The sequence below is a fragment of the Trifolium pratense genome, linkage group LG4 (genome assembly GCF_020283565.1).
Source record: "Trifolium pratense cultivar HEN17-A07 linkage group LG4, ARS_RC_1.1, whole genome shotgun sequence".
Classification (NCBI taxonomy): Eukaryota; Viridiplantae; Streptophyta; class Magnoliopsida; order Fabales; family Fabaceae; genus Trifolium; species Trifolium pratense.
This window is the reverse complement of record NC_060062.1, coordinates 35,657,530-35,671,003: the sequence shown is the minus strand read 5'-3', so window position 1 is coordinate 35,671,003 and position 13,474 is coordinate 35,657,530. Positions and strand designations below refer to the sequence as shown.

The following is a 13,474-nucleotide window of genomic DNA, read 5'->3' as shown; positions in this document are numbered from 1 at the left end:
ACATGTTAAGGAAGCAAAAATAGAAATTATTAAATGTTAATTTGTACATTTTAACTTTTGAAACATTAAATTTTTTATATCATTAAATATTGAATTTCTATATTGGGATATCTTAACATGTGCCATTAAGACCCTTCTTTTTTTATTGGTCAAATTGTCTAATAATAAGACTCACACATTTAAATGTGGAGAAACGTGGACCTCGGGATTCGAATATCTGGCACCTCAATAATATCTCTGGTAGCTATCATTTAAACTAAGACCATTCTTTTAACTCAAAAAAACTCATTGGTCACCAAGTTTCCAAAAAGTTCAAATAATACATGAAATTGAAAATATTAAAATGCCCGGTGTAATGGTTAAAAAAAACAAACATGATAATATAATATAGGACAAACACAAACATAAGCAATAACATAAGCAAACACAAACATGTTAAGAGACCTATAACCTTAAAGGACAAAATCTATATTTCAGTTGCTTGTACACAAATACTATAAAATAAACACCATCCCCAGAGTATATGCTTTAGTGGTGGCATTAATTCCTAGTGCATAATAGTGTTTCAGAGTCGTCTGTCTTCACTTTTCCAATATTACATGTTCAACCTCGCCACAATGTCAATGGTTTCCTATGAAATACAATCATGCAAGTATTAGTTTCTGTCTTTGTCACTCAATAAGTTATAAAAAATATTTTGATGTAAGGACTAGAATATTGAATGAACTTCTTTAATTTAAGAGACTAATTTACTATTTTGTAAATTCAAAAGACCAAATTGTTCGACGTTTACAATTTTGAGTATCGAAATGCTAATTTACTTGTTCATCATTATACAATTAACACGAATATATGAAGATGTAATGTAATGGTTTCATTTACCTAGAGAAAGTAGTTCTTTCTGGCATGTCCCTTATGCTTAGTTTATTAAATGCTGATGCAGAATCATCTAGTAGTTCAAACTCAAAGCATGCATCATCAATAACTTGACCTAATTTCTTGTCCTCATCAGCATTATGAAAGCAATTTCTTCCCTTAGCATCAAGAACAACCTTTCTCCACACAGAGTTACTATTAGTTAAAGTTGTAGCATTTCCTACAATCCAAAGGCAATATCTGCAAGAAAGAAATATAATCAGTTTTAAACCATCATTGGGAATTTACAGCGTAACTTATGTAGCCTACCAATTGCAGTATTCCATATTAGAACCTCCGTCACAGTTGGTGTAAGCAGAAAGTCTAACCATTTGTGTCAACCACAATTGGTAAATTTGCATATATGTTCATAGTACATGGAATCAATATAACAATAACATACCTAGCCCTGGTGATTGCAACATTAGCTCTTTGTCTATTGGAAAGAAATCCAACTTTTCCACTCAAATTTGATCTAACAGTGGATATTATTATAATGTCTTCTTCACCACCTTGAAAGCCATCAACAGAACGAACATTAACCGAAAAGTTAGGATTTGAGACCATGTACTGCTTCACTTTCTCTTGGATTGCATACACTTGTGCCTTGTATGGAGATATGATCCCTATGCTAACTTTTTTCTTTGTCCTCACAAACTCTGCCACACAAAAAAAGGTTACATAAATGTATCGACATGTTAGGAAAAACAGCTTAATCATGCGAGATAAGCGCTTATCATGTAAGAGTGCTTATGTATAAACAATTTTAAATTATTTTGAATTATGTGAATATTGCATCTTCAGCTTGTTGTTCTCGTTCTCTAATGATGCGACAATAATGTGAACATTGCAAATTATTTAATTATATTTTTTACTAACATGACAATAATGTTATTATAGATTTTTATTATATATTTTTTAATAATGATGTGTTGTAAAAATCAAACAATGGTGGAGGTAATAAATTAAAAATATAAGAGGACCACATAAAAAAGTAATGAAATTAAACGGTTGAGATTAGAATAAGATTAATGGGACTACATATAAAAGGAAGGTAATTAAACGGCTGAGATTAGAAGAAGAGTAAGGGGACCACATAGAAAAAGAGAGGGAAAATGAAATTAGGGTAAAAATAGTTTTTTGGAACAAACTTATAATATAAGAGATTTTGCAAACTCAACCACCACACTATCCTACCGATGATTAGAGCTCTCAAATGGGTTGGCCCGGCCCGACTCGGTCCGATGGGCTAGATTGTATATATGGGTCAGCCTGGCCCGACCTAATTATTTTTGGAATTTAATTTATATACACTGTTAGTGTAAAGTTATTTTACACATGCGACCAATAATATACCAACACATCATGTATTGTGTTTAAAAACACATGATGTGTCACATTCATTAAATGATGTGGCAACACATCATTAAATGCATGTGTAAATAATCTTTATACTGACAGTGCACAACAATTAAACTCTTATTTTTGAACTACATATTTAAGATCTCGGCCCGGCCCACATGGGCCAGTTCGGCCCATTTAATATTTTTTTTTTCTGTTTATTCAATTTTTTTATATCACTTTAATGTATTAGTTCCTCATAATTATTAATTTTATTGAGATATAATTGTATGCAAGTGTAAATAATTTTTACATCATCACTAAATATCAATTAAAATCTAATTTGATTCATAAAAAAAATTAAATCAAATTAATAAATCATAATTTTTTTTTGTTTTAAAGTTTTAGGTAAATATAACATATTTTATTAAGCTTACACAATTAACTATATTTTTTATAATAACTTTTCAATTAGATGATATTATTTTTACAAAAATACCATAATTTTTTTGTAATGGGCCAGCCCAAAGTCCGGTGGACTAGCCGGCCCAACTCGATGTTCACATGGACTTGGGCCAAAAAAGACCAATTGCATTTGTACCAGCCCATTATCCCGACCCAATTTTGACAGCTCGGGTGATGATACTTTTCAAAATACACAATTTTATTTTTTAGAACCACAACCTACAAATTCCAATATGTGTATAGGCCTCGAATGGATTATAGTGGCCGGTTGTGTGGAGTCTTGTAATGGTATGTCACAATTCTTAAGAGTAGATTTGCAACTCTATCGATTATTCGTGCGCCCTATGTATTTCCCGTTTTATTCTTCCATTACTTAAGTAGGGACGTTATAAAAATGAGAATTTTTAGATAAATGGCGTCCGCTATTTAAGGTAGGGTGTTTTTTAGGGATGTCCGCTACTTAAGTAGATACATAGATATTTGGTAAATACGTAGGGCGTGCGAAAAAATGAAGAGGATGACAAAAGTAAATCCCTCTCCATAGGCCTCCGATGGATTATAGTGGTGATGTGGATTCTTTAAATGACATGCCACAATTCTCCACTCAAGTTGATCTTAAAAAATATTAAGTTCAATGAAGGACATTCGACTAAAATAAAATATCATGTTTTTTAATAGAAGAAGACGAGTCCAGATCAGCTCCATTAACTTATGCTCCATTTTGCTCCATTACCTTCATAGATGTTTGCCATGTGGCGATGAATGTTTTTAATGGCCCGGATTTAATCTTAAACAATCAACAACTACAACAACACTCTTTCCTTCTTCTCCATCGATAACGTTTCTCTCTTCTCCGTCAAAGCTTCAACAAACACAACAACAACACCGTTGTGGCTGTCTCTCTTAATCACCGTCCATTTTTTGATTTTCTGCTTCCTCGCCGTTCATTGTCGCGGTGTCGCCGCTATTTTTCCCCTTTTCAGTTATACGATTAAATGAAATCAAAGAAGGTCTGGTTAAACTACTGAGGGAGACGAACAAAATTTGAGATTGTCATTGAAATTGAATATTTTTTTATTAAAAACCGAAGAGTGTGTTGGTGGTATTGTAATTGATTTTTAATATACTGGATTGCAACTTAAAAGGGATTGTTGCTGGGAATTAGAAGAAAGAAGCACCAATCAGAAGTTGTTGGGTTGTAGAATCAAGAGTAAAGAATGGGATTTATTTTTTTTTGCAGAAACAACAACTTTAAAGAGGACAAAGATTGGAGTTTTTTTGCATGAATTAGCGTATCAGTATTTCGGTTAGAGAAGAGAGTGTTTGAAACTTGTTTCTCTCCCTTTTTATTATTCAACGACGAAATTCGTAGCAGCGAGATTTCAATTTCATGGCAAAAAGATGGCAGATTAGAGAGAGACACACAACAACAAGAAGAAGAAGAAGAAGAAGAATGAGGGTTATACTATGTTTTGTATTTTCTAAATAAAAAAAACATAGAGTAAATCCGGGCCATTAAAAACATTCATTGCCACATGGCAAACATCTATGAAGGTAATGGAGCAAAATGGAGCATAAGGTAATGGAGCTGATCTGGACTCGAAGAAGACATACTATTGTATTAACTATTAACAATATTTTTCATTAGAAAAAATACTATTAAATATTAATAATAATACAATAAAGTTAATTACTATCAAATTTACTAAATTATCTTAAATATTTCTAATCTGTTATGAATAATAATATGTAATGAATGTCCATTATTGTGTAGGTTTTCTTGTCCCTAAATGTGTCCTATAAATATGACCAATTTATTATAATGTAAAGCACACTTGTGAATAGAATAATACAAAGTCTATTCCTTTCTCTTTCTCTCCTTCATCTCTTCTCTTCTATATTCTTCCTCATCTTTAGAAATAGTTCATAACACGTTATCAGCACGAAGCAATGAACTTATATTTTTTTCTTTTTTTTATATCAATCTTTTATATAACATTATTTTGTTTATTTCTTTTGAATTCCAGAAAAATTCGATATATTTACGTATTCCTAAAGGATTGCACATTTTTATATAACATTATTTTATTTATTCATTTTGAATTCTAGAATAATTCAATCTATATGCATCCCTGAAGGATTGTACCAATATGTTATACAATTCCCCTTAATAACTCAATGTGATATGTATCCTTGAAGGATTGCATAAATAATTAATTTTACATTATAACGATGCTATATAGTTCTTGAAGAAATTTCTCTAAATTATTTTTTATGAATTCGGGAAGAATTCAATATACATGTTATCCCTGAAGGATTTTATCATTTTTAGTACCAATTTCATATTTCTATAATTCATGTGTATTGCTCATGATCTATACATGAGATGTTGTATTTATCCAATATTATTAGACCATAAATCAGCCAAGGATGCTTCATGTGAATTGGGCTTCAAATTGAGCTCAAAGCATCTTCATCCAAAATATTTTTTGAACATTTTTGATAAGTTTCCTTCCACATGTTTAGGAAAATATTTTTTGAGCATTTTCTATAATTCATGTTTAGGAAAATGATCGTATCACAAGGTCGCAACACTTTTTACCATGTCACGAATATCGAGGCCTAACTCATCCTTACAAAACCGGCTTGTAAGGTGAGGATTGCCTCCTCTTTATAAACTCTTCTCAAGAGTCCTATCTATCCGATGTGGGACTAAATCCCACCGAATGTTGGCCGCTAACACACCCCCTCACGCTTCAGCCCGGCCTAATGGGCCTGAAGCGTGAATGATGTCGAAAGCCCAACGATAGACCCGATAGGCTCTGATACCATGTAGAAACTCAGGAAGATATATAAAATATTTGTATATTCATTGTGTGTTTCAAGTACATGTAAAAACTCCTATTTATATTATAAGATTAGAGACAAAGAAACAAAGAAAATAAATACACATAAAGACTAATGATCCTAACTTAATTACAATATAAATTATTATAATGAGAGAATCATAACATATCGTAACATTTTTATAATGCAAGGAGTTCACCCTCTGTCTGTGAATTCAAGGCTTTCAAAATATGAATATTCGTTGTCAATGTCATGTTCATAAGTTGAACTCCATACATTTTCTTTGTATTGTCTTTCTTGAAGTTATTTTTAATCAAGCATTTAGATGACAGAATCAAAATTTCACCAGAAAAATCATCTTTCGGCGCAATAGCATAAGCAATATTGTAGGATCATTGTGATGAAGACAACTTAGAATAGAATCTTCCTGAGATGTCGTTTAGGATCAACCAGGATTTCCTCGTAACAAAGAGAGTTGAATTCCTTGGACATTTCCATTGTCCTAATTTCACAAAAAGAGTGTCAGTGGAATCACTATGTGTTTCCTCAATCAATGGAGGAAAGAATGAATTCATGTAACCTTTTATGGACAAGAATGTCAGTGGAATCTTCGGTACCTGCGCGAAATTGAGCATCATTTCAAGTTACCTCGTCGTCGTATGAAATATAATGGCTTCAGAGCAAATTATATGTAGTGTTTTAATGTTTCAAAATTGTTGTATGATATGAAAACATTGTCATTGAGTAATATTTAATTGCCTTCGATCATTTTCAAGTCTAAATTATGAAACACAAGCACAAACATGTTAAGAGACATATAATCTCAAAGTACAAAATCTATACTTCAGTTGCTTGTACACATATACTATTTAAAAATAAAAATAAAAACACCACCATGATTGCATGATTTTGCATCACTACTATCTCTAGAGTTGCTTCAGAGTCTTCTGTCTTCACATTTCCAGGATTACTTGTTCATCCTCGCCACAATGTCAATGGTTTCCTATGAAAATAAAATCATGCAAGTATTAGTTTCTGTCTTTGTCCTATATTGAATGAACTTCTTTAATTTAAGAGACTAATTTACTATTTTGAAAAATTAAAAGACCAAATTGTTTGTCCTATATTGAAATGTTGATTTACTTGTTCGTCATTATACAATAAACATGAATATATGAAAAGATGTAATGGCTTCACTTACCTGGAGAAAGTAGTTCTTTCTGATATGTCCCTTATGCTTAGTTTATTAAATGCTGATGCAGAATCATCTAGCAGTTCAAACTCAAAGCATGCATCATCAATAACTTGATCCAATTTCTTGTCCTCATCAGCATTATGAAAGCAATTTCTTTCCTTAGCATCAAGAACAACCTTCCTCCACACAGAGTTACTATTAGTTAAAGTTGTAGCATTTCCTACAATCCAAAGGCAATATCTGCAAGAAAGAAATATAATCAGTTTTAAACCAACATTGAGAATTTACAGCGTAACTTATGTAGCCTACCAATTGCGGTATTACATATTAGAAACTCCGTCACAGTTGGTGTAAGCAGAAAGTCTAACCATTTGTGTCAACCGCGATTGGTAAATTTGCATCTACGTTCATAGAACATGGAATCAACATAACAATAACATACCTAGCTCTACTGATTGCAACATTAGCTCTTTGTCTATTGGAAAGAAAACCAACTTTTCCACTCAAATTTGATCTAACGGTGGATATTATTATAATATCTTCTTCACCACCTTGAAAGCCATCAACTGAACGAACATTAACCGAAAAGTTAGGATTTGAAACCATGTACTGCTTTACTTTCTCCTGGATTTCATAAACTTGTGCCTTGTATGGAGATATTATCCCTATGCTAACTTTGTTCTTTGTCCTCACAAACTCTGCCACACAAAAAAAGATTATATATGTATGGACTTGTTAGGAAAAACAGCTTAATCATGCGAGATAAGCTTATCATGTAAGAGTGCTTATGTATTCATTTAAGTCAAGCCAAATGGACAATACATATCATATTATGGGCCTGTTTGGATTAACTTATTTCAATTTATAAATAAACATAAACATTTGTCAGACGGTTTGGTAAAGCTTATGGAAATATGACATGTCCATAAGTTGGTTTCAGCTTATTTTCATAAGCTCGTCAAGATAGCTTATGAAATATGCTTATAGCTAGATTGAAAACAATTTTGTTATTGAAATAACTTATACATAAGCACTTATATATGATAAGTATTTATGTAATAAGCGCTTAATAAAATCCTTTATAAAAAAGGGCTTATATCATACTTTATTGCTAAAAACTTATTGACAGAAGAAAAAGGAAAAGAGAAAGCACCCTTCTTAAGTCTTCCAATAATCTCGGAGATCGCAGCAGCTTCAATCACATTCTTCAAACTATGATCATGATTAGTCTGCTCTTTACCCTTAGATATGTTAATGAAGGAGTAGGAGCCATACATTGTTCCTTCAAGGAAACGTTTGTTATAGCTTATTTTTGTTACAATCTGAGCATCAGAAAGTTGGTTATCATAGAACTCTTTACTTGGGAACATGCTTATAGATGGATGCATCCTATATTGAACATTAAGCATATGCTTCTTGTATCCCAACATCACTAGCCTCTCAAATAAGCTTCTTCCAAATTCAGCCCTGTCAGCAATCTGACACAAAAACATCACAATCATAAGCCTTAATAAAAATCTTGTCCCAATTCTGTAAAAAAAAATAATAAAGACATTTTCTCCGGATAAATGTGTATCGTACAAGTGCTTATGTATGAACTATTTCTATAACAAAAAATAGAGTCAAACAATTTCCTTACAGGCTATAGGCTGTTTTCATAAGCTTTCTCAGATAGCTTGTGAAAATTAAGTAGAAAATACATTATGCACATGTTATAAGATATTTTCACAAGCTCTTCCAAATGGTTTCACATGTGCTTACATTATATCAGTAGGAAAGCTCAAATAAGGAATTTGAATTGTATTCAGCCACAACCCCATGACTCTGCATCAAGACTGTCCGATCAAGGTCGGATAGTTGATGCGGCCATATGATGGTTCAAATGGAGCTGAATGCATGTAGCCATTTCAAACTGACCCTTCATGTAAAACATTAAAATGAGACAATAATTTTCAAAGTACCTTGCTTTTGACCATTGCAGGAAGTTGTCTCTCATCACCAATGAGAATACAACGTCTGAGACCATTTAATTGCAATGGAATAGTTGATTCACATTCTTTAAGTTGAGCAGCTTCATCAATCACTAGAAACTGCACTTATTTCATTCCTTCTGTGTACAACTTAGAAGAACTTGATGCAGTACAAAAAAGAAGGCATGCATTCTTCAAGCAAAATTGTGATATGCCAAATTTTGATGTAATTTGTGGAAGCTTGATAGTGTTACAAAGAAAACAAAGTGTGTGAAGAAACTCTTGTTTTTCAATGCTTGACCATCCAAACCAAGCAAAAATTCTTTCTCCGTCCTCACAATTACCATGGAAAGTTTGTGTTTGTTTGCTTTGATTCATGGAGACTTCAAGAGATTTTAACAAGTCAAGAACTCTAAATATTTTCATCGCCACCTTAATCGGAAGGAAACATGTTGGTAAGTGAGTACACAAGGTTTTTGCGAATGACTTCAACTTCCCTCCAAATACACAGAACTTTTGTCTTAAAAACTGCTCCATGCTCATACCAACACCTAACTTGTTTTCATCTTTATATATATCATATTGCTCAACAATATAGCCATATTTCTTCTTCACAAACTCCTCCAATGTCATAGGACAACGATACTTAAAACGTCTCATGTATGAAAAATATGCAGGCTTTACATGACCATAATTTTTATTGGCAAATTCTTCTAATGACATAACATTTTCATCATCTTTTTTGTTCTTATACAAAGCATATTGATCTTCAGGATACTTTAGTAATTTGATCATTGATTCCAAACTATTTTTCCATCCAGTCATTCGAGAAAAACATTTTAACAAATCAATGACTCTATTATCCAAAAACACTTCACCAAGACCCTTATAAGAATCTATTTTCATTCTTTTACTATTTCCAAATAGTACTATGTCACCAAGACCATATGAACCATGCTCAAGTGAATCCTTAGCTATGGTGTGAAGGCGCGACGCCACCGCCAAAACTGCAGTGTTTGTTGGAGCACATGTCACTGTTCTGATTCTTAACTTGAGGAGACAGAATAGCATTGAAGCAACTGTCTTTGTTTTGCCAGTTCCTGGTGGACCCCATATGAGTTTAATAGGATCATTGTGATGACATTTCTTCATATGAAGACAATTTAGAATACCATCTTTTTGAGATTCATTCAGATTCTGAGCTTTGATTATGTTTTGTACTCGGGCATAGGATTGACCGAGAATTTCCTCCGACAAGCAAGTATGACAGGTTTCTTCCCTCTGTTATATATAATAATTAAAACATGTTACTTTTTAGGATAATATCTATAGTAATAATATCATAGAACAAGAAGTAGCAAAGTTGCAATCGCTATTGTTGATATTGCGAAAAATATGTTTAATACAACAACAATTACAGTTGCAAAAACTTCAAAAACATCACAAAGACTGAAAATAAAGACAAATAGCATACTATCAATGGCTAGTTCTATGGTGCACAAGTGGGATAAATTTGATATAGTACACAAGTTACTTTCTATCATTGAATCAAATGAGATATGACGGACTTATTGATCCAACGGCGAAAAACCTATTTGTGCATGGTGCAAGACTAATTTATTTCCGCACATTAGACAAAATCATTATCAATTGAAGAAATCTATGCATGAATATTTCAAATTTGACAGTAAATTGATTAATACAAAAGACTATGATGAACATATAATTTCATTATTTTCTTGAGTGTAACAGAAGTCTATGGTAAAACAATAACTTGGCAATTCTTACCCCCGAATATGGCTGCAACATTTTTTTGATTATATTCATGTTGGATCCTTCCATCTCCGAATTCAATGCTTTCCAAATACGAACATTAGTGGTCATGTTAATGAGATAAACTGCATAGAGTTTCTGTGCTTTATTCCTCCTCAAATCAAATTTACTATGCATCTCCATCTCCATGTACTTTGATAACAGTATAGGAATCTCATCAGTAAATTCATCTTTCGATCCATGAATATAAGCTATATGACAGTAATCCTTTATCCTGCTCAAGTCATGCACGCTTCTCGGTCGAATATTTGTGAATGCAATGAGATCACCAACTTCAGGTTCATATTTTCCTACGCCATACACTTCATCAGTGATGTTCTTCACTGTAATGTTATAGTACAAGCTATAGGGAGGATTGAAGTCCTTGGATGTTTCCATTGTTCTGATTTCACAAAAAGAAGCTTGAGGCACACTCATCAAGGTTGAGTAAACATCACTATGTGTTTCCTCAATCAATGCAGGAAAGAATGAATTCATGTAACCTTTTGTGGACAAGAATGTCTGTGGAATCTTCGGTACCTGCGCGAAATTGAGCATCATTTCAAGCTACCTTTACTGAGACAATGATACTTCACGATTCTGTTTGAAGAAATTTGAGTACTAGAAATATATTTGTCATTTCACAACAGAAAAATGATAAGTCATAAAAAATTATGGGCCCATTTGGTCCTGGCTTATTTTTGAACTTATGAAAATATTTTATGCAAATAAATAAACTTTTATGTCAATTCATAACAAAAATTTGTATTTCTATAAGTTATTTTTTTCATAAACTATCTTGAAAAGCTGATATAACAATACATAAAACCTTATTCAAATGACGGAGATTTCAATGGAGAAGTCGAAGAGACAGCAGAGTATCCAGCATTAATTCAAACAATAAAAACTACAATACATTTCAATTCTGCTAGATAATTTCTTAATGTATTTTCCTCAAATAGAAAAAATAATGAGCTTCTAAAACTACCGCCTCTAGTCCTAAATTTATGAAAAAATCGGGTCAACATAAATCAATGTAACTGGTCCAAAAAAAATTTATTTAAATGAAAATGGGAAAAAAGTTGATAAGTTGTTAAAAAGTTGAGGCATGAGATCAAAAGAAAATTATAAAAAAAAAAATTGTCTACAAATATAAGCTTTTGTCTCTTAAAAGTCTAATGTATTTTTCATTGAAAAGTGAAGAAAGAACCTGATTTTTGAAAAGATATTCATTGAGAAGATCCTCTAAAGTCCAAGAGAAAACAATACTTATTAAGCTTGGATGATGAAGACATTCCTCCATTGTATTAGTGCATCTCTTCTCCATACTACAAGTTAGACCTCAAATTAAGAGTAGGAGTATTTGGAGAAGTACTCAAGATAGTGTAACAAACTAGTGTAGCCAAATCAAACTCTCTTTACTACAACAACAAACTTGTGTAGCTAGAAAGAGACTCTTTACAGAAAGTTGAACCGGCTACACTGATAGTACTCATCAAATAGAGGTAAAGAAAATTGAATTAATAGGGATTCATTTCATAGGAAATGACAAGATGCATTGTCTTCTCGACTTCTTCAACTCCTTTTCATGCATGAACTCAAATAAAATAAAGGAGAATGTTAACTTGTGCCCTTAGGGCACATGTTAAGAAGATAAATATGGAAAAAATTTATTGAATTTGTAGTGTATTCAATTATCTAAACATTAAATTCTTTGTATCATTAAATGCTATATTTCTATTTTTAGGTAGCTTAACATGTGCCCTTAGGGCACAAGTTAACATGACCCTAAAATAAATGGGGCATTTAATCATAGGAAATTAGATAAAAATAAATATTAGCATATAATATGTTGTTGAATTCGTCTCGATGAGTATTTTCAAAATATCATATTTTTATAATTTTTACTATAATATAATTAAAAATATTAATCATCAAAGTTATGCATCGACATGCGTGAAACAGTCAACTGTGTCACTCAATTTGGGACGGAGGGAGTAGCCCGATAAGTTTAATGGGTCATGCGACCCCGGAACACTAGTTAAGAACTTTTTACGTCTTTAATATGTTACATGCACAAGTTCCAATATATATAAATTTTTTATATTGGTATGCTTAACTAGTGTCACGAGGCACTCTTTAGCATTTTCCAAGTTTAATTTCTAGCGGATAAACTTTGTAGTGCATATTTGAATTTGTAGTGTTCGGTAAAATTACCAGTTGAATAAATTTATAAAATGAATAGAAAACCATATTTTTAATGGGTCGGGATCAAATCACACTAACATGTCAAACTTAAAAATATGACACCTCCTATAATTCTTTACCGGATAATCATTTTACAAAATTGACTGTTGGATTGAAAAATACTATAACATTGATCATGTATATAAAATATAACATTAACCGGAAATCATCTGATATGTCAATGAGATACATCAAAATTAACTCATTCTTTGAATGTTCGTAAGACGTTAATTTTGATGTATCTCATTGACATATCAAATGATTTCCGATTAATGTTATATGATTTATGTTATAATATATTTTCAATCCAACGGTCGATTTTATAATACGATTAATTATCCGGTAAATAATTATCAAAGTGTCATATAAAAAATTTGACATTTGATGTCATTTGATTCTGACCCATTTTTAATATTAAAATATTTTTACTAAGATAAAAGAGAAAATCGGGAGAAAAAAATAAGTTATAAATTAACTTACAAAATAAACTATAAAACAAGTTTCCAAAAAGTTCAAATAATACATGAAATTGAAAATATTAAAATGCCCGGTGTAATGGTTAAAAAAAACAAACATGATAATATAATATAGGACAAACACAAACATAAGCAATAACATAAGCAAACACAAACATGTTAAGAGACCTATAACCTTAAAGGACAAAATCTATATTTCAGTTGCT

The 13,474-nt window shown here is 31.8% G+C and overlaps 1 pseudogene; it reads right to left on the bottom strand.

Annotated features, from left to right (window-relative positions):
* Nucleotides 1-403: 403 nt before the first annotated feature.
* Nucleotides 404-11,872, bottom strand: LOC123920393 (annotated as a pseudogene).
* Between the last annotated feature and the right edge of the window lie 1,602 nt (nucleotides 11,873-13,474).